We start from the raw sequence: 27,666 nt of genomic DNA on the forward strand, positions 1-27,666 counted from the left end.
GGGATGTAAGGTATATCTCGGTAATGGGCAGTACAGTGCATTGATACAAAGGATATTTATTTTAATACCCAAGCATTGATTACTAGCTGTTGAAATATATTTAAATATACTTTTATCATTGAACTTAAATAATTTTTAAAAGATCTGCTACACTCACCTTTACGACAGGCTGCAAGGGAAATGGGGGCAATGGGTGGGGGAGTGTATTAATACACAGGTATTATATTTTAAGTACTGTTTATTTTTGGTAATTAAAATATATTTAATTGTAATATTACATATATTAATATTTTTAACCTGCTCTAACACTCACCTTTAGGGATGGAATGTAAGGCATATGCGGTAATGGATGGGGAAGTGCCGTAATCCCCAGGTATTAATTTTGATACTTGTGTATTAATTTTTGCAATTAAAATATATTTAAATGTAACATTATATATAAATATGTTTGAACTTACGACAAACTTCTCCTTCAGGGATGTGATGTAAAGCATATAGAGGTGATGGGTGGGGTAGCGTAGTAATACCCAAGAATGAATCTTAACACCTGATTATTTTTTAGTAGGTGTTAAATATAAATATTATCAATAAACTTAAATCATTTTTAAAAGAACTGCTACACATCTTTAGTGACAGAATGTAAGGGATACAGGGGTAATGGATCCTGGTGCATTAGTACCGAAGCATTGTTTTTAATTGATTTTGGTGAAATTTATTTAAGTTTAATTTTATCTTTAAACAAATATATTTGTGAACTAATGTAACACTCACCTTTAGGGACAGGAAACAAGGGAATAGGGGTAGGGAAGATATTAAAATTAATACTTGTGTATTAATAAACATCTGTGTACTAATAGACTTTGAACTGTAGTTTTACATTTTAAATAATTCAAAGTACATTTTTTTAAACCCAACTGTAATATCTCTTGGGACGGAGTCCAAGGAATATAAGGGTAACATGAGGTGGAATTGTATTAATACCCAGGTGTTACTTTTAATACCAGAGTACTAATTACTAGGGGCTCAAGTACGAGGTCGGGTGGACTTGAGCCCGCTCGACACCGTCGAGGTCTCGGGACAGCTATTACGATGCAACCGCACCATGTGCTGTCGCATTCCTCCATTTCTACATGGGAGCTTATATTAAGGCCGTAAACAAGCTGTAACACAAGCTCCCATAGAGAAATGGGAGATTGTGTTAATCCCTGCACCCTGTGGTAGGCACCTCAGGTGCAGACATTAACGGGGGCACCATAGGTGCCCCCTCGACTCCCAAACGGAGACTGCAAGGACAAGGGAGCTCCAATAGGGGGCCCCCAAACTTCCTTTCTGACAGCCTTTCCATGTCGGAAAGCCTGCCGTGGAAGGCCTGTGAGAAACCGAGCATCGTAAATCCTGAAGGCAGAAACGCCTTCCCATGGGATTACGGGCCAGTCTCTTACTGGCCGACAGACTACTAGAGCCCATCGGAAGCAGGCTGGAATGACAGGCCAGTTCCAATTCCGACCGGCTGTATTGTAATCAGTCGGTCGTAATTGAAACAGACAATTTTGTTCGTAAAGCCTGAGGTCGGAGGCTTTACGACGGAGATCGTAATAGGTCCCTTGGTGTTTAAATAAATTAAATGTTATCATTCAACTTAAATAATGTTGAAAACTACTGCTACTCTCACCTTTAGTGACAGGATGTAAGAGATATAGGGTTAATGAGCGTAGTAGTGTATTAATACCCAGGTAATACTTAGGGCCTGATTACGATGACTGGCGGTATCACTGCCATCCTAAGCATGTTTACCACCCACCATATTACAATGGCGGGCGTATGGTTGGCAGTCGGAAAGCCTGCCCGCCATGCATCCGATGGGTTGAAGGCAGCCAAAATACCTACAAGGATTATTATGATGTCCCTCCCCGCCAGCCGTTTCATGGCGCTTTACATGCCAAGAAAAGGCTGGCAGAAAGGGACATTGGGGGCCATATCAGGCCCCCTTAGTTTTGGGCGTTTTACATATCCCTGCACCATATGGCAGGCACCCCAAGGTGCCTGCCACGTAGTGCAGGGATATGCGTTCTAATTTTTGTACTGCAGCGCGTGCTGCAGCACGCAGCACCCGCCACCATACAAAACATAGGCATTGCGACCACCCTGGAGGCAGTCGCATTGTAATTTCATTGGCGGGACCTCTGCCAGCAAGTCGAGCCGTCCCGTCTCCGGTATGATGTCTGTCGGACGTAAGTCCAACCGCCATCATAATGAGGCCCCTATTTTAACAAACAAACTGAAATTTATTTTAAATAGAAAAATAAATACAATAGTTAGATATTAGTAGACATTTCAATTTTAAACAACAATTATTATGAATAAATAATAGTTCCAGTGATGCACTTTATTTTAGAGTAAGCTACAGGAAACAAACACCATGTTTTTTCATTTTAAAATTTATTTGCAAAAAGTTGAAAAATTGACAATTTGCAAATATATAATATATATATATACTTATTTGTTTCGAAAAAGCAAGACTTTATTGCGATTAAAAACATTTTCTAAAAAATATGTTTGAAAGTACTTTCCCATGCCTTTACATTAGTTTCAATGGTGGAAACTGTTCTTTTTCAGTTGGTACGCAATGTCAGGCTCTCTTTCTCAGTGATGACGAGGAAATGGACCTTGGCCTTGCATATACATTATGATACACCCAAGACAGTATAAAGGAAAACCACAATAATTCACTTTACAAATGTTTACTGTAATCTGTTCACTGTTGTACAAAAAGGGTGCTACAATTGGAAGATAAATATGAAATAAAATGTGTACTAATGAAACCAGAATAATGAGCACCGCAAATATTTATATTATTGTAAACACATTAAGATTCTACCTCCTACGTATCACAATATTCGTATTCGGTCCTCGGAGAGTATAATGGGGTTACACCTCTGCATTTAATACTCAAAAGATTATTAATAACTACATTGACAGCCGTATTGCTCTAGTAAGGCTGCCTCTTCTATTTGAATGCATTGTAAATGTACCCATCTGAAAAATTCATGACATAGTACCTGTTGGAAAAGGGAACAAATTAAAAAAAATATGTTAATCAGTTTGCTTAATACGCAGAACAATAGTTTAGCTTTGCTAACTTAGGGCCTGATTACAAGTCTGACGGTCTTGCGGTGGCACAGGGGTGGTGGTCCACAGTATTGCCGATTACAACTCAGTCATATCGGCAGTGGACCGCCTGCTGTGCCGGGGAACAGTCATTTCTTGGCGGTGACACAAGAGTGCCACAACGCAATATGGTGAGCAGGGACTGGCGCAGTCCCGCTCAGCATATTTTGAGTTTTTGCACCACCAGTATTTTCATGGCGAGGCCCTGCCATGAAGAAGCTGGTGGTCCTTACATCCTTACATCCTTACCTGGCATTAAAGTCAGTGCCCACTCCGTAGTCTGCTGCCTTGCCAGTAGAAGCCTCCTGCCCGCCAACCTGGTGTCAGTGGATCTGGATGGTACTGTGTCTTAAGCCTGTGGACACTGATTAACAAACCCAGCCCCATCACCCACAGACCTTCGTGCTCCTTGCTGTCACCACCTCTGCTATGCCTTATCAATCACATCACTGCCCAAGACCTCACCCTCCTCCAGCCAATCCTCCTCATAGTCTAAGTCCATTGAACCAACCAATTCATCTGCCCCGCCCACTCAGTGCGTGTTGGTACTGTCATCAGATATTGAACATTATACACCACCTCGGGTTAAATGTTGACCTTCTCCTGAGGGTGGCAGTCATCAGCCCTCCCAAATCCTCTATAGTTGTGGGCTGTTTTGACCTGTATGTCCTTCCTCCTGAAGATGCTCTGCGCATGTCCTCTGATTGACATGATGAGAGTCCTCAGTGGGCCCTGTGTCAGAATACACCATGTCCCAAAACACCATCCGGCTGTCCCGAAAACTGCAAGAAAGAGAATAGGTCTGGAGTGTATACCCCGTGCTACCCTACATTCCTCCCCATCTATTCTGTCTCCACTGACTTCCATCCTTCTGCTATCCCACCTCAGAGCCCTAGACGCCACACCCAAGATGCCTACCAGCCCGCTAGAGGCAAAATATGAATGCTGAACCACTAAACTCCTATACCCTCGCTACGCCCATGCCCTGTCCTCGCTGCGCCTGTGCCCCCCTTGACCTCTGTGAGAATACACCCTTTTGGGTCCCTTACTTTGCTCTTCCTGCTGCCCTAGACTAGTAGGTGCCCACGGTTAAGGCTCCATTTCCTCCTGGCCTTCATCCTTTTTCCACTTCAACCTTGCCACCTCTGCACCCAGCATAGGCTCAGCAGATGGGCACCGGGCCAAGGTCTTGCTTCAGGCACCTTGATCTCCCTCTGCTCCCTTTCCCCGCAGCATCTCCCCTCCCCGCCCTCAATCACCTCCACTGGCCATTGTATTTGCAGACCTTGTAGCACTCTTTCCAGCCATTCTTGCATCCTCAGAGATGTAACCTCCAACCCCTGCTCTTCACCTCCTACTTTCCCTTTTCAGTTATCCCAATACTCTTCGGAAGGCCATTCCACTACCTCACATCTCTCATCTGACATCGCTACAACCGGTGCCTAAAACAAGGATCACCAGTTCCCCTACTGCTGCTTGCTTCTGAATCACTATAAATCAAAGGGGGAAAAGGGAGCAGATATAATAGGTCCAGCACCTAAGCTCCTAAATGGACAATCCAGCACAAAAGGAAAGTGCAGTTCCTCATGGGGATGGATGATAAGGATGTCAGAAGGAACTGGCTGGTAGAACAGAGGTATTTGGGGGGAGTTGGGGGCCCAAGTGATCAGATCTGAATGCTCTCACACACTCAGAAGGGTGTCATGCTTCATCATTGGGCTGCCCCTCGTTGGGCGGGCGCTGCAATGCCCGATGAGGCTCTTCAGTGAGTGCTTTTTAGCAGAGATCTGTTCATCTTAGGCATATTAATGAATGCAAGTTTGGGGGGGTACAAGTGTAGGGTGGTGTAGGTGACTGTACGTCTGAAAAATGGCATCAATACTTGGTAGACATAGGTTTAGCCTCTCCTGCGTAGTTTGGGGGAAAAGGCTAACCATTTGATCAAGAGTAGGGTGACCCAATTATCTCAGTGTGGGGGTGCGCAAAAGAAAGGGTTTGCTATTCTCCCCCACTGGAAAGATTTGGAAAAGTCTAAGGAAAAAAGTTAAAGAGTCTTCTAAAATCCCACAGAAACCTGTTCAGGAGGGTGGGGCCAGAGGCACTTCACAATCCAAGGGTGGGTACCAGGGTAAGAACTTGGCTACTTGGCTAGTTGCCTACTTCTACTGCCCAAGCAAGTCCCAAAAAGTGAAGGAGTTTGCAACTCCTCTGTTACCTATCAAGTCAGTGGCAAAACAGCTCACCACCAAAAGCCCCCTTAATTCCACTTCCAGTGGTGGGGGTTCCCTATGAAAATGTGAAACATCAGGAAACAAATGTATACTGTTGGTAGTGGATAATACCACTAGCTATCCTGAAGCAATTCATCTTAGCGCTGTTACTCCTCCTGCTGGTGTCAGGGCCCCAATCATTATCTTTACTGGAGTGGAATTTCCTAATGAGGTGGTGTCATACAGAGATAGTAACTTCATCACCTGGCTAACTAAAAGCCATGTTGGCTGAGTTTACCACCCCATATCACCCACAAACCAATGGTCTAGTTGAGCGATTCAACAAAACCATGAAAGGTATGATCATGAGACTCCCTGAAGAACTCAGAAGACGGGTTGTCCTTTTGCCATGCCTGATTTTCACCTACAGAGAAGTGCCACAGAAATTAATGGGATTTAGTCCCTTTGAGCTTCTGTTTGGTCATCCTTTGAGGGGACCACTTGGTCTAGTGAAGGCTCGGAGAGACATCTCAAAGAGCCCAAGCTAGATATTGTGGGCTATGGCCTACATCAGATGACCCCCACGTAACTCTTTTTGAAGCTATCTTGGTATAGCATTACCTGTGACAGCTCCCTTGTTTTTACATTGTCATGGGGACCACTTTAATAAAAAGTCTCCTCGGTACTACTTAGGCTATTTTCGATCACCTAGACACCACCCTACACTTACACCCCCTCACTTGCATTCATCAATACGGCTAAGATCAAAAGATCTCCGCTATAGAGCCCCCCACTGAGGGACCAGTCGCGCATTGCAGCATCGGCCCGATGAGGAGCAGCCCAATGATGAAGCATGACACCCTTCTGGGTGTGTGAAGGCATTCAGATCCGATCACTTGGATCCCCCCAAATCCTTCTGGTACACCCGCCTGTTCCGTCTGACAGCCTTATCAACCCCCACTGCCTATTAGAAACTGTACCCTTGTTTTGTGCTGTATTGCCGGTGAATTACCTCAGCCTGCTTTATTCTGCGGCCACACCACTCTGTCTGTCTTTCTTTGTTCACTACCTTGGGCAGGAAGCCTCGGCGCCTGGGCCTTCTCACCATGTATTTTGCCCCACCCCCACGTGCTCTTCATTATGCTAGCTATCTCTGTTCCCCTGCAGGCCGCAAGTCCAAGTGGGGAAGTGTTTTGCGCTACACATGTATTGACAGTTATGCTGCTTATCCTGCCTCATCTTGACCTCACTCTGACATCTCCCCGATTTCAGGGCCCCTCGCTGAACCCACAAGTGGCCCCAGCTGCCTACCTGGGCTTCATAATGTTCACTGGCTCTGCCTTGGGGTGGAGAGCACGCCAATACTGCGGCGGCTACCTCACCTGACACATGCCTTGCCGGACAAACTGGCACAGAGACCGCGCCCCTGTACAGCAGTAAATCAAGGCACCCTGCTTCTCGCTAGAAGAAGAGCAACTCCTGCACTTTTCTTCTGCCATGAAGTCGGAAGAGGTCATGTGACTGAGACTACAGTCAAACAAATGTGTATTAATAATCAACAATAAATAACACCAAGTTCAGTTTTCAATCAATAAATCTTCAAAAAACATAAATGTAAATTGCATTTTCTCAAACTGGAAGGAAAAACACTGGGTGAAGGGAGAGTAAGGGTCTGTCCTTCATTTCAAAAGGTAGCTCTTTTATTCGGAAGGAATCACTGGTCAAAGGAGGCTTGAGCACATCTGTGGAACCCTATGGGACTGAGAAGATCAATGTCACGGGTAACCATTTAAACCACACGTCACTGATGAGAACATCAAGGTGGCCTGTGTTGGGGGCTCTCAAATTTGGAGACTGTCCTTCAGTGATAGATTATCAACTACAGTAAGTGTAATAAGATGTGGGCATTTCCAAGTAGGCCCCCCATTACATGAATCAAAAGCAGAGACACAAAATCCAACACTTTGTTTGGAAAATGTTTATGAAAGAGGAGGCTTGAGACAAACATTTTGTCAAATGAAGCTGATCGTCAGCATGTAAGAACTCAACAAGAGTTCAGCCTGTTGCAATTTGGATTGTGACCCAGAGGGTCGCCCAGTCTCCCATGCTTGCTGAGGAAACATCACCCAAGAGGATCAAGACTTCTCACCTGGAACACAGCCTTCTACCTAACCCAAGACCAGTGAACTCTGTGACGTTCAGAAGAGATCTAGGAGATAGCAAGGTCTAGAAGTCCAGATGCAAGAGTCTGAGAGGCAGAGTATAAGATTAGGGTGCATCGGGACCGCTGCACCGATCGTACTACCTGTCCGTGTGAGAGATATGACCCCTGTATTAGAAAAGGGGGGCACTGAAATGTAAGGGCCTTCGCGTTATAACAAAGCTTCAGAGACTATAGGGCTGCCTTAAATGAGAGAGGCAACGACTGCATAACAATATTGAGCAACAGGAACTTAAGAACAGTCATGCTGGTGCAACAATGTGGAAATAATAGGGCCGTAACTGAGACCCCCCCAAGCGGGTTGTCTCCTTAGGCGAGTAACAACCCCTGTATACCAGGAAAGGCCCCTGGGGATTCAAGGGCCATCGCCTTTGTACACTGTTGCTGGAGAAGACAGGTTTGTCACCCTAGGCAGTAATCTGACCAGAATTCGGACCTCGTATCGAGTGTGTGAAAGCGACCTCAGATTTGCAAGAGGAGGCCCTGAACACCAGCGTGGATACAGACTCACACGGTAAGTGCAACTGCTACATCAACTTTATAAAAACTGACGCACCCAAAATCTGCATTAGAACCCAAAGGAACTTACCGTCAACTCTGAGGAGCAGCGTGAAGATCCAATTCCTGAGATGGTTGCAAATAGGCAGCTATTCCTTGCCACCATCAGTCGCTGCAGATTTGTAAGCCAAACTACCAAATGTTTCTGGGGCTGCCGCTAGGTTTCCCATGGTGTGGGTAAGATCAAACTTTGTGGTGCACATCCCATGGGTGACAGCTGCTTTAACATTAGCACTATGGGCACTAGGAAACATTGTCCTTATCCAGGTAACTGTGGGACTTTAAAGCATCAAATTCTTTTTTGATACCCAAGTTCTCAGATTTCGGCATTTCCCACAAACAATGCTACAAGACTCCATAAAAATGCATTGGAGATATAACCATAGTAAATACATCATCTTCAATATCATTACACATTCGACCCATGATGCATCCACCATCCCCTCCATATCTTATCATTCTTTTGGTGGCATGACTGGGCCCCATAGATCAGATTCTCATAGCGGGAACACCAGTCCACCCCCTCCTCCACCCCTCCAATGAGGGGCGATTCCAGTGACTTCCAGTTACGGACGATATCTTGTTGGCCAACAATGTGGCCATGCTGATAAATATTCTCTCCAGTCTCAGTCCCCCAACCTCCTCCAAGAGGCACAACAGGGCTGTCCTCAGGGGATTGAGTGATGCAAGTTTACAATAACATGCAAGTGCAGGAGGCACATCATATTAATTAAGGCTACCCACCCCATAGCGCTTAGGAGGCAGGGGGCCCCTTTTCCAGAGGTCCCTAGTCAAGGTGTTCATAATGGGCTGAAAATTAAGAGTCCAGGCCAGATCTGGGAGGTAGAGAATATAGCTTTCTAAATATCTGAAGGAGCGGCAGCATATCGGGATCGTAGGGCACCAAGAATGTACTCCAGTATTTTCCTCAACAGGTACCAACAGCGACTTGTTTATCTGCAGACCAGAGGCTTCTTCATACAGGGGTAGTATTTAGAGGCATCTGGGGCCGGAATGCTGCGGGTCATCCAGAAATAATAGGATGTCATTCACATACAGTGATATGTGATCTTCAGGATCCTCCTCTTAAAGCCATCCCCGAATTTGGGCTTTACATCTGATAAGACTTGCCAAGAGTTCGATCACTAGGGCAAATAATGGGGACAGGGGACAGCCCTGGTGCCAGCCTCTAAAAACTGGGAAGGGCAGGCATAGGACTCCGTTTACCTGGACATGGGATGCAGGGCATTGTATGGCAGGCTGATGGGTCTGCGGAAGTCCCAAAACCTGCATGCTTCAGCACAGCTTCCAAGAAGGTTCATGCGACAGTGTCAAAGGCCTTTTCAAAGTCAATTGGAAGTAAGGCCAGGGAGACGCTCAACTGGCACTGCTGGGACAGGGTGAATTGCTCCTCACAGGCATGAACCAACATTTGGTCTGGATGGATTAGTTAACTCAGTGTGTGACTTAATGTATTCACTAGGACCTTCGCAAACAAGTTTATGAGAGGCATAGGCATATAAGAGGCGCAATGTTCTGCAGGCTTGTGGGCCTTGGAAAACACAATAGTGGCAGTGTCTAGGTCTGGGGGGGAGGACGGGGATGACGATCCACGCTCTGCCAGCTCAGTGTAGAAGGCCAGTAGGTGAGGGAGCAAATGGGTCAGGTAGCTTTTAAGGAATTCAATGGGGAACCCATCTGTGCCAGGGGTCTTGCCTGAATTGAGATCTGAAATGGGCAAGTTTATCTCCTCAGTGGTGATCGGTTAGTCAAGTCCTCGGGCCACAGAAGGCAGGGATCGAGTGCAGGGGAAATCTCCTTTAGCAGTGGGAATGCACGCTCCTGTAGGGGTACAGGGAGTTGCCACATAGAAGTTTTGATAAGCCGCAAAGACCTGAGCAACCTCGGGCATACTTTCACGAAGGGTTCCATGAGAATCGCGAATGGCCGGTACTGTCCTAGTCGCAGTGGCATGAGCTGCCAACCAATATAAGAGCTTGCAAGATTTGTCTCTATGTTCATAGACCAGCTGGGTCAATGCTCTCCAGCACTGTCTAGCATCCTCTAGGGAGATCGGTTTCAGGGTGGGCCTCACTAGCCACAGCAATCCAGATCCTCTTCCTGGAGTGATGGGCCTGTGGCTGGCTCTCAATGTCGCAGAGGCCCAGCCACAGTTCCACCACTCCAGGGAGAGGTTCTGGGCTTCTAAATCCATTACCTGTACCAGTTGGCGTGTTTCCTTTCCCCTTACATATCCTTTGATCAGACCCCTCAGGGTGTGTTTACTGGACGCCCATAGGGGTTCCAGCAGAGGATACAGCATTACAGTTGAGCTTAAATAAGATCTGGGGTTCCTCCTCTATAACGTCAATGCAGTCTTTGTCTACTAGAAATATCCAGACTGGGGTCTGGGACCGCGTTAAAATCACCCCCCATCAGGTAGTCCCTGGGGAGGGTGGGGGGTCACCACAAGGTCCTGGAGTACCTGCAGTGTCGAGTGCAACATCGGTTGGGGAACATAGGCCAATATGAAGTTCTGGTGTCTAGTCTCTAGAGGGCCCTCCATCCCTATGTACCTCCCCTGTGGGTCAATGTATGAGGAGGACACCGACATTGGGAAGGCATTGAGCAGCAGTACAGCGGCTCCGTGTGAACCTCTGAAGAAGCCAGCATGAAAAACTGTGTCATAGCCAAACCCGACGAGGAAGGGACAGTGGGAGCCTAAAAGATGCGTTTCTTGAAGCATGACCACATCCAGGCGAAACCGCTTTATATAGAGAAGTACCACCGATTTCTTATCGGTTGAGGAGATAGTTTACAATCAAGGAAATTACCTTAATCAGTTGGAGCGGGAGTGTTAAATGGTGGGCTGGATCCTCTCCCCACGAGAAGCCTCCTGGTCCACAGGGGATAGACTCAGTGGAGCCGTAGAGCATGATGTTTGTGAGTGCACGCAGTGGATGAAGTTTGTTGTAGGTGCCTGCAAAAGAATGTCAGAACAATAAAGCAAAACAAAACAGTAACCCATACCACCCAACAGCCCCCACCCCATACTTCCAACCCTGAAGAATCTCTCGCCCAACATTCAAACATAAAGAAACTAGAAGGTTGTCTCAGGAGCCGTCTGAGGCTCCCGGTTGCCCAATGAAAAGTTGACGCTAGCTGACAGCAATTTCTGATTATCAAAATAAAACCGAAGAACATAATACCGGAAAACACTCCCTTCACCCCACTCCACAGCCAAAAAGATTATATGCAATACAGCAATAGAGAAGTTCACAGCATCTGCAGCAATGGTTGGCTATTCATGACCGAGTCATTCTGCACCTCACTGCCAACCAGGGTTCAAGTGAGTGGCTCAGGATCACCGTCTTGAGTCTGGAAGAGAGTGGGGGTGCCAGAGAGCGATGTATCTGGGTCCAGAGCTCCCAGTGCACTCCTAGCACAAGATGGGCTCAATAACCCTTATCTCCTATGCTGGTTTGGTCAGTCCATCCTTTAGGGGGTTCTCTTTCTCCGGCGTACCTGAGAGGGGGGCTAACGGAGATCCAGTTGTCCTCATGTTTGCTGCCTCCCCAACTCTGGTGGGCCAGAGTGCCTGTTGCGCCATTGCCCACACCCATGCTTGTTGTGGAGCATCAAAGAAATAGGTGGAGCAGTTGAAAAGGAGCATATATTGGATCGGAAGGGCCCGGATTTTCTGTTTAACATCCTCAAACAAGCATCTGCGCTGCTGGATCGCCCGGGTGTAGTCTGAGAAGATCATGAGCTTGGTGTTGAAGTGCAGATATTGCTGATACGAGCCTCCTGGAAGATGACATCCCTATCCTGGTGGTTGAAGATGCAGCCTATCATGAGGCGAGAAAACCCCTGGGGGTGGTCAATTAGCAAGGGCCCGATGCACCCTCTCCTGCACGAAAACCAGATCAATCAATCAAGGGTTTGTAAAGCACAACTACAGAAAGGGTCCCAAGGCGCTGGGGTGGGGGGGGGGGGGGGGAGGAGGGGGGGGGATGCTCGGCTCCAGGATGTTACGGTGCTTCGTCGAAGAGCCAGGCCCTGAATACCATCATGAACTTGGCGAGGGAAGGTGTCTGTCGGAGGTGGAGAGGGAGGGTGTTCCATGGCTTGGGCGCAAGGAAAGAGAAGGATCTTCCTTCTGTTCTGGTCTTCTTGATGTGGGGTTCCTTTGTAAGAGAAAGCTGAGCTGAGGGATCTTTGGGGTGCGTGGAACGAGAGGCGCTAGTTCATGTAGGCTGGTCCGGTGTTGGAGGGCTTTGTGGCCGTGGGTGAGGAGCTTGAAGGTGATTATCTTCTCGCCAGGGAGCCGGTGTAGTGTCCGTAGGTGTTGGCTGATGTGGCAGTGGCACAGTAGGTTGAGGACTAGTATGGTGGCTGCGTTCTGGAGTTTGTAGGTGAGGTCTTTCGGAGGAGGTGGAGGGAGTGGTAGCAGGAAGAGGTGGCAGCATTGATCTGGTGGTCCATTTTGAGTTTGGAGCCCAGGATGATTCTGTGGTTGCAAGCGTGGTCCGTTGGTGGGTTCCTGAGGGCGGGGGGGGGGGGGCCACCAGGTGTTGTTCCAGAGGTCAAGGTGCGCGCACATGAGGAGTACTTCGGTTTTGTCTGTGTTTAGTTGTAGGCAGCTGTTCTTCATCCACTTGGCAACTGCTTCCATTCCTTCTTGAAAGTTGTGTTTGGAGATGTTGGGTTCGTTGGATAGGGAGAGGATGAGTTGGTTGTCGTCAGCGTATGATATGATGTTGAGTCCATATGATCCGACAATTAATGCGAGCTGGACTATGTAGACGTTGAACAGGGTAGGGCAGATGGAGGATCCTTGCGGGACTCCGCAGGTGGTTGCTGTGGGTTCTAAGGGGAAAGGAGGGAGTCTGACCAGCTGTGTTCTGCCAGAGAGGAATGAGTGAATCCAGTCGAGAGCCTTGTTCCAGATACCTGCGTCTTGGAGTCTGCGGGCTAGGGTGTGGTGTGAGACTGGCGAAAGCAGTGGAGAGGTCCATGAGAATGAGGGCCACAGTCTCTCCTCTGTCGAAGACGGAGCGGATGTTGTCTGTCGCAGCTATAAGGGTGGTTTCAGTGCTGTGATTCTTTCTGAAGCTTGATTGGGAGGAGTCGAGGCTGCTGTTTTCTTCTATGAAGGAGGCAAGTTGACTGTGGACGGCTTTGTCCATGACTTTTGCCAGGTAAGAGAGTAAGGAGATGGTTCTATAGTTCGTGAGGTCAGTGGTGTCCGCCAAGGGATTTGCCAGGAGAGGGTTGATCTCGGCGTGTTTCCAGTCATTGGGGAACAAGGTCTCGAGGGAGCGGTTGAGGATTCGAAGCTCGGGGGCGATGATGTCTGCAGCCCTGTGGTATATGTGGTGGGGGTCCGTGGCGGGCCCCGGAGTGAGTTGACTTCACAGTCTTCAGGATGTCTTCAATGCTGCGGCCGGTCCAGCTGTCAAGTGTCGGCTGCGTGTTGTAGGGGATGGCGAGTGTGGGTTCCGCGTGGAGGTTGTTGTCTAAGTGGTCATAGATGGCCTGATTTTGAGATAGAAGAAGGCGCAGAGTCTGTCGCAGAGGTCCTGGGAGGTTGGAATGTCAGTAGTCTCACTGTTGGGTGGGGCAAACTCTTTCATGATGCTGAATAGTTCCCTGCTGTTGTGTGCATGGGTGGTGATTCTGTCCTGGAGTTTTTTCTTCATTGAGTATCTGATGAGTTTGTAGCTGTTTTGAAGCTGTCAAAGTCTGCTGTAGTTTTGGAGTTCCTCCATAGCTTTTCGAGGCGTCTGCAGGTTTGTTCAGATTCTCACAGTTTGGTGGAGAACAATCTGACCTTCTTGGCATGAGGGTTGGAAGTTTTCTTGAGGGGGCGATAGTGTTGGTGCAGTCGGTGATCCATTTGTGTAGAGCACAAGCTGCAGTGGTAGGGTCGTCGTCTGTAGTGGTGGGAGTGGAGCTGCTGAGGGAGGCGGTGAGGTGGTTGTCGGAGATCTTGTTCCAGGTGCTGCACTGGAGAGGACGTTTGCGGGTGATGTTAGTCTTGATGGTGAACTGGACACAGCAATGGCCTGTCCATGGAAGTTCTGAGGTGTGGGTGAAGGTGATGGAGTTTCCTGCTGTGAAGATGGGGTTGAGGGTGTGTCCTGCTGGATACGATGCATCTGGTATGATCCGAGTGTGTTGTTGTGGAAGTTGTCCAGGAGGGAGGCGGAGTTGGGGTCTTGGAGGTTCTTGAGGTGGAAGTTAGGTCTCCCAGCAGGGTGTAGTCTGTGGAGGTGATGGCTTGCGGGGTGATGATGTTGGTGATTGAGTCGGAGAGAGGTGTGCGGGGACCGGGGGGGGGTCTGTAGAGGAGGGTGTCTCGGAGAGTGGTGGACAGGTTGGGCTGTACCTTGAAATGGAGGTGTTCCATCAGGTCTGTGGGCCCGTCGGTGTAGGTGCTCAGACGAAGATTAGACTTGTGGGTGATGGCGATGCCTCCACCGGGGGGGTCCTTCCACGTGATCTTGTAGCCTTCGGGGATGGCGATCACGATGCCCGGTCCCAAGGCGCCGTTCGTCCAGGTTTCGGTGAGGAAGGCGACGCCAGTGGTGGTTCTGTCGAGGAGGTCCCAGATTTCCGTTGCGTGTCTGTGGAGGGAGCGGATGTTGAGCAGGATGCATTGCAGGGTTTGGGGTGTGATGGCATTGTTGCTGGAGGGTGGAGGAGTGTCCAGGGTCCTGGGTCTCGGCGAAGGTGAAGCAGTGGCGGCAGGTGAAATGTCCGTGGGTGTCGAGAGGTGAATAGAGTTACAGTAGTTGTCCTTGGCGATGTTGAGTGCGTAGAGAGCCAAGGAGCTGTAGCACTGGCGGGTCGGAAGACTAGGGTTCCTGACGCTGGTTGCGGTCAGGCTTGGCTTTGACGTGCAAGAGACGTGCCCGCTGCACAGCCGCACAGGGGCCTCCATTAAGTAGGTGTCGGGGGAGGGTGGGTCAGCTAAGAGGCGGGAGTGGGAACTCTCGGGAGGGGCCGCAGCAGTGGGAAGGAGGCAAGGGATAAAAAAGGAAAAGGAAATAGAGGAGGTCAAAAATGAAGGAAGTAAAAAGGAAAACAGGCAGGAACGGAGAGGGCAAAAAAGGCAGCAGAGAAGCCAGAAGAAGCAGGCTAGATCAGTAGAGGATGCAGTTGGCAGAGGTGGAGCTGCACGCCGGGAGAGCAATAGCCTGACCAGAGGGTCAGGGTTCTTGCTCCCTTGAGACAGCTTATCGGATGGGACAAAAGAATGGGACAATTCCTCCAGAAAGAAGTCTAACCCGGAGGCCTCAACCCCCTCTGGGCACAGATTGTATCCCAGGAAACTGTTTACAGCACCCTCTGCTCATTCTTTCAGGGTAGCCATTGTGGAGAGCAACTTGGGAGACCTGGAGTGTAAGGGTTGTCACTTCATCTTCAACTGTGGAGACCCTGGCCTCAGCCTCAGTCTCCCTGTCTGCTACTTTGCGAATATCTTGGCGCAGGAGGGAGACATCCACCCGGACCTCATCCACTTTTGTCTCTAATGCTCTTTGAATTGCTTTGAGGATGATAGGCATGTCTGTTTATTGTGATCGATGGGGGAGCTGCTCTGCGGTCCACTGGATATCTACAGTAGGTTTGGTGTACTGGTCCATTTTGGTTTGGGCCAGCTTTGGCTGTGGGGGCTTGTCACGCCCCATCTCCAACTACCGAGCCACATTCGCCTTGGGGGGGTATAGGCACACTCCAACAGGTCCGCTTGCTCCAGGGATCACAGAGAATTGTTGCCGGGGCGCAAGGCCTCAAGTAGGTAAAGTGCAAGATTCAGGCTTCCGCAGTTCCCCACACTCATCCAGATACCACAGAGCCACAGAGCAATTGAGTGGGGCGGTCTACGACCTCTTAATCAATTAAGGATATATCAAGTGCAGTATATCACCTGTGAGGGTCTAAAGGCACTGGAGTTGCTTAACTGCTTCATGGTGCTCTGTACATTCAACCAGCCAGGACTTGAGTCCTTTCTTGAATTGCCCGAGCAATGGGGCAGTCGGGAGGTGCAGAGGAAGGTCGTTCCAAGCTTTGGCCACCAGGTTTGAGAAGGAGTATCCCCTGCCGTCAACTCAGCTGATCTGGGGGCGGTGGGGGGGGGGGGGGGTTCTGCGAGGATGGGGGAAGCAAATCACAGGTGTTTTGACAGTTGGTGGAAGGGTATACTTTTGTTGATATATGCTGGTCCTTCGTTGTGCAGGGCTTTGTATGAGTGGGTCAGCATCTTGAACTGGAATCTCTTCTGGATCAGGAGCCAATACAGCTTCCTGAGGTGGAGTGTGATGTTGTTCCGTCTGGGGAGATCGAGGATGTACCTTGCCACCGAGTTTGGTATTGTCTGTAGTTTCTTCAGATGTGCAGTGACTTCTATGTAGAATGTGCTCCCATCGTCCAGCCTGCCGGTGACGAGGGCCTGCATGACGATCCTTCTAGTGTTGACTGGGAGCCAAGTGAAGATCTTGCGGAGCATGTGTATGTTATTGAAGCAAGCGAATGAGACTGTGTTTACCTGATTCTTCGTAGATTATTTGCTGTTCAAGATGACGCAGAGGTTGCGGGAGTGGTCGGTCTGTCAGGGCGGGGATGGGCCAAGTTAAGCAGGCCACCATGCGTCGTTCCATGGTGAGGTGTTGTTCCCAAAGATGAGGACTTCTATCCTGTCCATGCCGAGCTTGGGTCAGTTGTCCTTCATCCAGTTCATCATACATCTGTGGAAGTTGGCTCTGGTAATGGAGGGGTCTTCTAACAGCGAGAGGGTGATCTGGGTCTCGTTGGCATAGGAGATGATTTTGAGTCCATGCGATCAGACGGTGTTGGCCAGGGGGTTATGTGCATCTTGAAGAGGGAGGGGCTGAGGGACAATCCATGTGGAATGCTGCAGATCTTCTCGGATTCGGAGGTGAATGGTGGGAGAAGGGATCTGAGTTCTTCTGTGTGAGGTGATCCATTTGAGGGGGGTCTCAATACGGATGATTCATGGCAGAGCCTTCTTACCTTCCCTGAGCTGACAGTGACAAATGTGTAGTGTCTGAGTTGGCCATCTGTGAGGGGCAGAGATCAGTGACCTCTAGGGGGAGTCCCAACCCCACATCAACCTTCTGGAGTGGAGGGCCATCCGCTTGGTGGATGAACTCAGCAGTCAGCGCCTAGCAGATCACGAGTGGCAATTATACCTGGAGGCAGGGCAGTTTCTCCTACACGAATAGGGAGATCCGTGGCTCGATCTGTTTGCCACCACCAAAAAGGAGCAATGTAAGCACTTCTGCAGACTGGTGTTTCCAAGGCATCTCTCACTCAGGAACGCGGTCCACCTTAAGTGGAATATGGGAATCCTCTAGGTCTTCCTGTCGATACCACTCCTGCCTCATTTTCTCAAGAATATTAGGACCAACTGGGGCAAAGTTATCCAAGAGGATCAAGATTGGGCACAGAGAGTATGGTATCCAGATTTCCTGGGCTTGAGTAGCTACGCCCTCGTGAGTACATGCTATTACAATAGAAGGGCTGGGCTCTCCGCCCAGGCATTTGCAAAATCCATGTCCATGCATGGAGATTAAGCGGTGACAGCTGAACAAGTTTGATCTTACTCTAAAGGTGGTTGCTATCCTCTCACTGAATTCGGGTGTGGAGGAGTCTGTTGATCAATATGTAATGGGAGACTGTGTTGAAGGCGGCTGATAGGTCCATAAGGATGAGGGCTGCCGTTTTGCAAAGGTCCGGGAGGGTCCTGATTTCGGCGGTTTCGATGAGGGCTGTGTCGGTGCTGTGGTTGATTAGGCAACCAGATTGATAGGAGTCCAGGAGATTGTTGTGTTCTAGGTGTCTGGCGAGTTGCTGGCTGAATGCCTTCTCGTGAATCTTTGCTGGAAAGGGGAGCAGGGAGATGGGCAGGTAGATCTTCAGTTCTGCTCTGCTGGGTCAGCGGATGTTTTTTCAGTAGGGGCCCCACTTCACCATGTTTCCAGTTTTCAGGGAAGTATGCCGAGATGATGGTGTTCAGGACTTTCTTGAGCTCGTAGCCAATCGTCTTGCTCCCGAGATTGAAGAAGGGGTGGGGACAGTGGTCTATGGGTGAACCAGAGTGCACAGAGTTCATAATGGAGATTGTGGATTGAATTGTGAGAGGCTCCCAATTGGTGAGCAGCTGTTGGGGGTTTGCGTTTGTGGGTGTGAGCAGGCTGATGCTGTAAGTGGCAGGGGGTTAGGGTTTTGAAGTTTTCGTAGTTGACAGATCTTGTCGTAGAAAAAGATAGTCAAGGTGTGTCACAGTTCTAGGGAAGGGGTGGTGTCGTTCTCGGTGGCTGCAGGGTTGGGGGACTCCACAATGGCGAAGAGCTTCTTGCTGTGGTTTGTGCTGGCTTCTATGCCATCTGCTAGAGCATTCTTCTTTCTTTCTTTCAGGAGGGAGTGGTACTGGTTTGTGCTGTCTTAAAGGTGGTATGGGTGCCTGTCTCTTTGCTGGTGCGCGACTTCCTTTCTACTTGCAGGCAGTTGCATTTGGTGGATTTCAGCTCCGTGATGAACCAGCTGGCTCTTCTGGCAAGTCATCTGGATTTGGCGGGTTTGGCTGGGGCAAATGTGTCGGCGCATTCTATGCTCCACTTGGAGAAGTTCTTCATAGTCTGTTCTGTGTCTGAGAGGTGAGAGTTGAGAGCATTGTTTTACTGTTCTTCTTATATCTTTTACCAGTTTCTGCACATGGTGTTGGTGGCATGGTGCCAGTGTTGGTAAGACTTGAGATGGTGAAGTGGATGCTGTAGTGGTTGGGCCAGGTGAGCTGTGAGACGTGGTTATACTGGACTAGGTCTGTGGATGTGAAAATGGGGTAGAGCGAGTGTCCTGCGATGCGGGTAGGGTCGGTGACAAGTTGGTTGAGGCTGATGTTCAGGCTTGCCTTCGGTAGCGGGCCGCTCTGCAGCCTCCTTTGAGTAGGTCCTGACAAGGGAGCTGGATGGGAAGAGGAAAAAACAGGGGCATTGGCGGGAAGAAAATGAGAGGGCAAAACAGGAAAGAGGGAGCGAGAGAGAACAAGCAATAGTGAGGGAACACGATGTACCACATTTTTTACAATCACAGTCTAACAATAAGCAGTGGAGGGACCATGGCGGAATGAATGGGCCGACAACAGTATTATTGTAGGGGCAGTAGGAAGAACATGGCACACTAGGAGATCTAATAATCAGGCACGAGAGAATGCGGCACACTAATAACAGCAGTGGGGGGGGGGGGGGCACCAAAACCATCCCCAAAGGAGAGTGCTATTGGTGATGGACGATTGGAGGCAGGAGGTCTCTGGCCGCCAGACAGCCTCCCTTCAAAATGGGCATGAAGGGGGGGGGGGGGGGGGGGGGCTGATCACACCACAAGGCCTGTGCCGGCGCCTGCACCACACAGGACACCGCGCTGGGAGACCGTCACACAGGCAGATCGCCCCAAGTGTAAAAAAATGTGGCATCCACTCTACCCGGGTCACGACAGCCATGCATGCGGTCCCGCATAGCAGGTCTCGGTGACGGAGATGCCAAACAACAGATGCTTAACTAGGTGCCCCAATCAGTATCTCACCTCAATCTCAAGGTCACTCCCGGCATGGGTCTATCCTCACGCAGCGCCAGGGGAATCAAAGGGTGAAGCGGACATTATGCCGCTGCTTCGGTCACTGGTGGGAAGGCGGCAGCTATCTTGTATTCGTCTCTTCCCTGTCCATGTCAGGCTTAACAGGAAACTATATTGCTTTGTCATCAATAATTATGCTGCTCAAAAAAAAAGGACGCAAGTCTGGCGAAGAGTCAGTCACAAAATGTTGAACAGATAACAGCCCAGACCCTTCTAGGCAAACCCATTTCACTGCGTGGTACCTGGCATTTAAAACATACTCTGAAATTCTGTTTTTGCACCTACATAGATAAAACATCACCTGTGTCTCCCCCAACCGTCCTTGGATCCTAACACTAATAACCAAAGTTAAACAGATTTGACACACAAGAGAAAAAAAATGGTGAGAAGGACGACAATGGGATAGTGATTTAAGAGTGGACATTATTTGGAATAAATGGAATTCGGAGTCATATATATCGGGGGGGTGGTCATGGATGAAGCAATAACATAAGCCTTGAGGCAAGCAATAGAAATAGGTCACCATGCACTGGTTGGGTAGCAGAAGACAGTATTTGATACAATATTACTCATGGTGCACGGTGCCACTCCACCATCTGCTTCTGCTTGTCACGCTCAGATCTCATACACTAAGAACTACAAAGCAGCAACACAAAGTAAAACAGGCAAGACACAAATCATCAACTCTTGTATAATGGGCAAGAGAAAATCTAATGTACAAAGTTGAAAATACGCATGTTTAAAAAAATGAAGTTGTGCGAAGAGATACTTCACCTGTTTCATGTGGATTCTGCCAGTCATGCTCAACCCTAAAAAAGGAGCAACCCCATGTATAATGGGTGGGGGAAATCATAAGTAATAAGGTGAAAATCTATCACAAGTTAAAGAAATGCAGAGAGAAATATCAAAAACACTAAATTATTTGCCAAACTCCACGTGGACACAAAGCAGCAACCTTTAATATAAAACAGGAGAAGAAAAATCTGATGAACAAAATACATAATAATACGCATGTTTAAGAAATACGGTTGTGTGAATTTTGAAGACATTTCAATCTGCTTCACGAGGCTTCTGCCAGACACACTCAAGCTTCACAAAGTAGAAACCCTCAATGTAAAACAGGCGACAGAAAATAAAATGTACTAAAATGAAAACATTATGCATGTGAAAGAAATTCAGTTATGTAAATTTTGAAGAGATTTCACCGTCTTCACTGTGGCTTCTGCCTGCCACACAAACCCACACGAGGAGGAGGGAAAACCTGGGGTCATATGTACAAAGAAGTGGCGGAGTGAGGTGTTAGCCATCATGGCTTAACGCCTCACTCCGCCACTTCAGATACGCAAGGCTGCACCATATTTACAAGGATATGGTGCAGCCTTGCGTTTCTCCCTGAGCGGCGCTATAATCAATCGATGAGGGATTCTTTAAGCGTGCTACTCACCCATGAGGGTCTCAAGTCGCTAGCAGTAGGGGGGGCAACTCCGGTCCGTCGGCGAGCTAGGTCTTCAGGGTCTTCCTGAAGATGTGCAGGGCGGGGGTGCATCTGATGTCGATCAGGAGGTTTTGGCAGCAATGTAGGAGAAGGTTCTGCCACCTGTTCTTGCTCTGCAGATGCGCAGGGGTTCAGCGACGGTGGCCGATCGGAGGTTCCTCTTGGGTATGTGGAAGGAGATTCTATTGTTGAGCTATTGTGGAGGCATTTGTAGGCATGGGTGAGTATCTTGAAATGTACTCTCTTCTCAATGGCGAGATAGTGGTAGTTGCGCAGGTGTTGGGTGATGTGTTCGTGTCGAGGGATGCCAAGTACGAATCTGGCTGTGGTGTTCAGTATGGTCCGGAGTATGCAGACTTGTTGATCCCGGTGTAGAGGGGGTTTCCGTAGTCCAATCTGCTGGTTATGAGTGCATGGGTGGCGGTCTTCCTTGATTCAGGGTGGGAGCGTGCATTTGAAGGTCTTTTGGAACATCCGGAGGGTGTTGAAGCAGGTGGAGGCAACAGCGTGGACCTGTCGAGTCATGCAGATGGAGGAGTCGAGTACCATTCTGAGATTTCTGGCTTGGTCCGTGGGGGTGGGAGGGCTGCTGAGGGCGGTGAGCCACCAGGTGTTGTCCCATGCAAAGGACGAGGGTCCGAGGACGAGGACCTCTGTCTTCTCCGAGTTGAGCTTCAGGCAGCTGCTGCTCATCCAGGATGTGACGTCCTTCATTCCTTCCTGGAAGTGGAGTCTGGTGGTGATGGGGGGTCCTTGGTGAGGGAGAGGATGAGCTGGCTGCCGTCGGTATAGGATACTATGCTGAGTCTGTGCTGTCTGCCAATGGTGGTGAGGGAGGCCATATAGATGTTGAAGAGTGCTGGGCTGAGCGACGACCCTTGGGGTACTCCGCAGTTGATTTCCGTGTGTTCGGAGAGGAAGGATGGCAGTCTGATTCTTTGGGTTCGGAGAGGAAGGATGGCAGTCTGATTTTTTCGGTTCTGCCGGTGAGGAAGGAGCGGAGACAGTCGAGGACGCCTCCCTGTATGCCGGCGTTGTGGAGTCTGGCGGTGAGTGCTCGGTGGGAGACGGTGTCGAAGGCTGCAGAGAGGTCGAGTAGGATCAGGGCTGCGTTGTGTCCTTGGTCGAGGAGGGTGCGTGCGGATGTCGTGTGTGACAGCAAGTAGAATGGTGTCGGTGCTGTGGTTGCTGCGGAATCCATATTGGAAGGGGTCGAGGATGGCGTTTTCTTCGATGAATTTTGTTAGTTGGAAGTTGAAGATCTTCTCAGTGACTTTGGACGGGAAGGGGTGGAGGGAGATGAGTTGGTAGTTCTTGAGGTCGGTGGGATCTGCTGTGGGCTTCTTTAGTAGGGGTCTAACTTCTGCACGTTTCAAGTCATCGGGAAAGATGCCAGTTTTGAAGGTGGTGTTGCTGGTGAGTTGTAGTTCCTGAGTGATGGCAGCAGCTCTGTGGAAGATGTGCAGGGGACAGGGGTCCGTGTGGGCTCCTGAGTAAATACCTTTCATGGTCGATGCGGTGTCTTCGGTGGGGACTGGGGTCCAGGAGGAGATGCTGGGCTGGCTGGCGTTGCTGGGTTTCGGAGTCCGGTGTCTAGTCGTTTAAATTGTTGTAGAGGCCCTTGATTTTAAGATGGAAGTAGGAGCTGAGCTTGTTGCAGAGGTCCTGGAAGGGTGTGATGTCCGCGGTTTCGCTGGGGGTTTTGGTGAATTCCTGGAGGACGCTGAAAAGTTCCTTGGAGTTGGTGAGGATCTTGTTGTGGATGAAGGTCATTTTTGTGGATCTGATGTGTTGGTGGTATTCCATCATGGCGTTCCGGTAGGTGGTGCGGTCTTCTAAGGATTTGCTGTTTCTCCAGTTCTTCTCAAGACGTCTGCAGGTGCATCTGGCTTCTTGGAGGTCAGTGGTGAACCAGGTGGCATTTCTTAGGCGCTGTCTGTCGGGGTTACGCAGGGGTGCAAGCTCCTCTGCGCAGTTGGTGATCCATATTTGGAGTTCTTTAGCTGCGAGTTTGGCGTCAGTCGAGGTCGTGGGGGCATCGCGGTTGAGGGTGGAGTTGAGCTGCTCCTCAGTGACCTTGCTCCAGTTTCTTCCATGAGGGCGGGGTGCAGGTTTGGGCGGCGTGGGTTTGTTGATGTGGAAGTGTACGCAGTGGTCTGTCCATGGGGGTTGGGTGGTCTGGCTGAAGTGCATGTTGTTACTTCCCACAAAGATGGGGGTCGAGGGTGTGTCCTGGCTTTTGGGTGGTGGTGGTGACTAGTTGTTTCAGTCCGAGGTTGACAAGGTTGTCCAGGAGGGTGGCAGAGTTGGGGTTGCTGAGGTTGTCCATATGGAAGTTGAGATCTCCGATGAGCATGTAGTCTATGGATGCTATGGCATGGGGCGCAATGAGGACGGCGAATGTAGTGGTGAACACAGTTCCAGGTCCGGGAGATCTGTAGGCAAGGGTGCCTCTTAGGGTCATTCTGGGGCTGGTCTGGATCTGGAAATGGAGGTGTCCGGTGGCGGGCGGGCTATCGCCTGAGGTCGTGAGTCGGAGGGAGCGTTTTTGTGCGATTGATAGCCCTCCTCTTGGGCGGTCCTTCCTCTGGATCTTGTATCCGTCGGGGATGGCGGTGGTGATGTCGGGGGCTGAGGTGGAGTTGGTCCAAGTTTTTGTGAAGAAGGCGACATCTGGCGAGTGGGTGTCAAGGTGGTCCCAGATCTCTACAGCGTGCCTGTGCAGGGATCGAACGTTGAGGAGGATGCACCTCAGGGCTTCGGTGGTGTTGGCGTCCAGCGTGGTGCAGAGGGTGGTGAAGGTTTGGCGGCAGTGACGGCTGGAAAACTGTCCGTGGGTGGTATTCGGCGTGGACAGTTGGACTTTGTTGTTCCTTCCGGGGTGGAGTGAGAGGAGGGCAGCTGAGTGGTAGCGTTGGGTGGTCGGGGATCCAGGGTTCCTGGCGCTGGTCACGGTCAGCTCGCAAATGGGCTTGCCTTTGGTGCGCACGCTGCGCTCAGCCACCATTAAATAGGGAAGGGTGTAGGAAAGCGCAGCTGGAAGTTGGGAGAGGGAACCAGCAGGGGTGAGGGGTCACTGGGGCAGCAGCGGCGGGAAGGGAAAAGGGCAGAAACAAACAAAACAAAACAGAGAATGACAAAAGAACAAATAACAGATCACAAGTAAAAATACAGAGGCACAATGACAGCAAGATAGAAAAAACGGGCACAATAACAAAGGACAGAAAAACAGGCACACAACAACACAGACAGCAGCGGAACCAGCAAAGAAGCAAGGCTCTCCCACTGGACCACCAGGGATGAGGTGCAGGCAGGAGCCTGCGCGTGGAGGAGGGCCTCGAACACCTACCAGCTCAGAGGTAAGCGGGGTAAGTGGCACAACAGCGGAGCTGCTGGGGGAGAGAGCAGGTCTCTGTCTAGGAGGTCAGAGGCCGTGTGTGGAGAGAAGACATGAGGGGGCATTGATTGGGAGAGATAACGTGCAGGAGCAAGATGAACAGAACACCAAAACAGCATCCATATTAATAAAATAATGTATCTGCTAAAATGTGGCAGACCTAAACTTCATTAATAAGCACACTTCTAAATTTCTAATCAATATTGTTTCAAGTGCAATACCAATAATTCATCAATTACCATATTTATCATAAAAATCATTCAAAATATTTTTTTTCCTATAATTGCACATTTAGAAAGAGCTTTGACCCTATTAAGGGGGCTAATGGGCTGTTATCAATAACTTATGAGAGATGGTGGGCACGACAGCTGCTGGAGCAGAGGGAAGGTTGCTGCCGCTGGAGCACTTTCATAGGCGGGGGCCTCGGGAAGGTGATGGTGATCAGGGCTACTGCACGGAGCGACCGCCCTAGGGGATGGCATTGAATAATGCAGGCCTGTGGGGCTGGGACTGATTGAGCAAGGAGTGGCAGCAGTTGCTGCAGCAAGGACTAAGTGCACTGTTGCAGAGGTAAATCGTGTTAATTGCAGTAGGTGGTGGCGGGTGCTGGATATGTTGATGATAACTATTGGGGCAGGCAGAGACTGCTTCTCCAGTCAACACTGGCGACTACTTTGTCAGCAGAGGAGGATAGTGAACGTTCCAATAGTGTGTTGCAGGGAACAAAAAGGGGTTACTACTGGGTACAGGATGTATGCAAAAAGAAGGAGACCCCACTCGCCCGCTACTTACATGGAGCATCTATAAATTCCGCCTTATAGTTGCCTCCGTTGTTGATCTTTTAAAGGCATGTCATTTGTCCGTAATGTGGCCACTTCCAGGTCTCAAATAATTACACAGCAAATATAAAAAATGTCACACACAGCTATCTGAAACCTTGGCAGCTATGCGACTGCTAGTGAAGGCAGATACAGGGTGTCTTGCAAACTCATGCACGCAGGCGGTACCTGCACCAGCCTCACCCGTACTCTAGCTTCTAGCCCAGGGCCGGCCTTAGTGCTGGTGGCGCCCTGTGCAACAATGTTTGTTGGCGCCCCCCCCAATGACCACCTCCACCACGTATTCTCTCACTAGCACCCTTTAACAGTGACCAAGTCTCCATAACCACACTCTCTCAGATGCATTGAATAAGTTATATAGCGCCACACATACCAGTGTAGGGTGTCCGAGCACTTTGCATCACACACATATTACACAGAGACAATCAATCATACCTGTGTAAATCAGTGTATAGGAAATGTTACATAAGCCAAAGGACTAAAAGTGTAGGAGTCACGTCATCTATACTGGTAGGCAGTATAGTTTAAGAGTGCTTGGTGTGGAGAAGCACAAACTCAGAGTCGAAAAAGAAACAGCATAGTTGGGAGTTTTCTTTAATGATAAGAATTGATTTCTAGCCAAATTAACCCTTTTTGCAACATTAATCAATGTTCTAATAATGTATACTTTGCAGAGTGTATGCAGCTCAAGATGAAACGTAATAGCTCACTATTCTATATTAGGACTTTAAATTATAAATTGCAAGTAAAATAAAAAAAGGATGCCTCTTTGAAAGCAGTAACCTGCTGATCTTTTTACATCATACGCATTCTGTAATCTACTTGGTACACGTTCTTTGCAGCAGGCATATTAACCCTCTGCACTAACTTCACCGAAGTCAAAACCTCAACTATACAAAATGCTGATCTCTCGCCAGGAAGATCATTAGTCACACGAGTTATCTTGACATTTATGTGAGGCCTGGTAATTGCTGGGGAAAGAAACGCTGCAGCAGGTGCTTCAAAAGCATAATTAACTTTCAAACACGACGCCCCCAGGAAGCCAGCACCCGGTGCGGTGGCACCGGTCGCACCGACCTAAAGCCGGCCTTTGTCTCGCCCTTCTGAGACCTACGGTGGCACACTCCTAGTACTCGATCGCCTAACTAACGCTCTCCCAGGACCCCAAGGAAAGGTCGAAAAAGTACTGCAAGTACTGTTGCCTCGGAGAGCTTCAAAATGAATGACAAATTGCATAGTACGCTGAGTACACGCATGCGCACTAGATCGGCAGCACACAAGGGAAGCTTAAAATATCTATTCTATGACAAATTCCATAGTTGGCATGCAAGGGGGAGCGCATACAGACAGGGAGTGGAAAACGACGGAACACCGGAATCTTAGTCACGCCGTATCAGGCTTACTTATCACTGTTCCGACAGGAATTTTCTCCGCCGTAGTTCCAGCCCAGCGTCAGACGGCGCTGCAGGGATCAGGAGTCAGGCTGTACCTCAGCTTGCTGACTGAAGTGGCTGTTTGGCACTGGCAGACAGTCAATCCATGCCAGAGCCACTGCCCACCGGTATTAGCGAATCCTTATGGCTTGATGCACTTCAGCAGGCAAGCACGTGGTGCCCGTGACCGCGGGGGCAGGCCAAATTACAGGGCTGTCATTGGTAGACGTTTGCGCTCTACCAGATTGACGGCCCTGTAAACCAAACTGAACAGCAGAGAGGGGTGTGATCGGACTCTGTGCTGCCTGTTTCTGCACGTTTTACAAGTGCTCCTCTCCACAACCCCTCCTTTTCCTTAGCTGCCCTGTTCAGTGTCCAAAGTGAGCTCTGCAACTTGCATTGAACTCCACTGTGATTGGCTGTCAATGTCATGTGCTTTTCAGTATGTTATACACACAATTCACCATATCCAATTCATTCACATTGTTATACAGTTCATTCAGTATTCTTTGCAACGCAATGTGATTCATATCCAATTTCAGTGATGTCCATATTCATTTCAAGAACAGTGTTATCTGCCTCACTTATTTATATCAATTTCAAGGGTTCTCATATTTAAACGATTCTGTAATGCCATTATTTTAATTAATTTTTAAATTAACGTTTGTATTATATTAACTCTATCCA

At 49.1% G+C, this 27,666-nt stretch overlaps 1 long non-coding RNA gene across 1 annotated transcript; it reads right to left on the reverse strand.

Moving 5' to 3' along the window:
- Window positions 1-2,451: 2,451 nt before the first annotated feature.
- On the reverse strand, window positions 2,452-27,144 carry LOC146772391 (uncharacterized). The gene is made up of 4 exons (XR_014972094.1): window positions 26,950-27,144; window positions 20,590-20,624; window positions 10,992-11,137; window positions 2,452-3,059 (listed from the first exon to the last, which is right to left on the reverse strand). It is a non-coding gene; the product is annotated as an uncharacterized LOC146772391 (long non-coding RNA).
- Window positions 27,145-27,666: the final 522 nt, after the last annotated feature.

The sequence above is a fragment of the Triturus cristatus genome, chromosome 12 (assembly GCF_964204655.1).
Source record: "Triturus cristatus chromosome 12, aTriCri1.1, whole genome shotgun sequence".
NCBI lineage: Eukaryota > Metazoa > Chordata > Amphibia > Caudata > Salamandridae > Triturus > Triturus cristatus.